Below are 1,306 nucleotides of genomic sequence, written 5' to 3'. Positions count from 1 at the left end.
TACCGCAAAATGGAGGAAACGGACCTCCTACGGTCGAAACGGGGGTCCTGTTGATCAGAAGGGGTGTGGCGTACCGCAAAACGGACAAAACAGACTTGTGTTGGAGCGCTACGGTCAAAACGGGGGTTCTGTTCATTGGGAGGGGTGTGGCGTACCGCAAAACGGGACTCCACGGGATACTGTTCATCTCCACCGTCGACCTCCTCCAGCCTCCACGGGCTACTGTTCATCCAGCCTCCACCGCGCGCTACTCCACCGGCTCCTGTTCAACCACCCCTCCACGGGCTACTGTTCATCCACCCTTCACCGTCTACTGTTCATCCAGCACTCCACGGGGTCGTCCTGTTCATCCAGCCCTCCACGGGGTCCTGTTCATCCAGCCCCAACTGGCTCGATCGATCGGGGTCCTGTTCATCCAGAGGCAACGCCACGGGGTCCTGTTCATCCACCCCCACCTCTCACTGTTCATCCAACCCCCCTGCAACACTCACTGTTCATCCAAAGGCAGCATCGATCGGCTTCAGTTAGCAGCAGTAGCGAAGGAATCGCTCGATCGGGTTCAGTTAACAGCCATCGATCTTTCGCTCGGGTTCAGTAACGCGTAGCCTCCAGTGCAATCGCTCGGGTTTAGTTAGAGCCCAATGCCTCGCTCGGGTTCAGTTAGAGCCAATGCCTCGCACACACGCGCGTACGTGTACGAGAGAAACACGCATCGCTCGGCCCCCGACCACAAACCATAACCGGGAACTCCCCGAAATTTTCCTCGCCCTCGCTTCTACCATGGTTTTTCCCGTCATGGATGGCCCAAAGAATGTCTTGCAGCTGCGTCTCCAGCCCGCCCAAGACGAAAAGCCTATTTTCTGTCATGATTTTTTGTCATAGAAGTAGGAGCCCAGCACATCTATGATGATACCGGGTTTTGTCACAATTATCATCATAGAAGTGTCATAAGTATGACAAAAAAATTTTGTTCGGCCCAAAATGTCATGGATGTGTCTTTTTTTGTAGTGATCTCAACCCCAATCACCTTCGGTATTGTGGATGGCTTCTTCATCCATGCCATAACCGTCAAAGCCCAGCTGTCTAGAGGAACAAACATACTTACGAGCTCACCTCCAAGGTCATTGATAAGCTCATTCATGCACTCACTGTTCCAAGAACGTCGATGCATGCCGTGGAAGGTAAGCTTTGTTAAAAACTCAAGCTCAGAGGGCACCGAGCCCCATCCTGGGTGCCACCGATCAAAGCTCACCAGTGTGCCATCCCAAAACAAACGCCGAGAAGATTCGAACACACGATTGCAGTC

Source organism: Triticum aestivum, chromosome 2B, assembly GCF_018294505.1.
Source record: "Triticum aestivum cultivar Chinese Spring chromosome 2B, IWGSC CS RefSeq v2.1, whole genome shotgun sequence".
NCBI lineage: Eukaryota > Viridiplantae > Streptophyta > Magnoliopsida > Poales > Poaceae > Triticum > Triticum aestivum.
Note: the sequence above shows the minus strand (reverse complement) of the source record.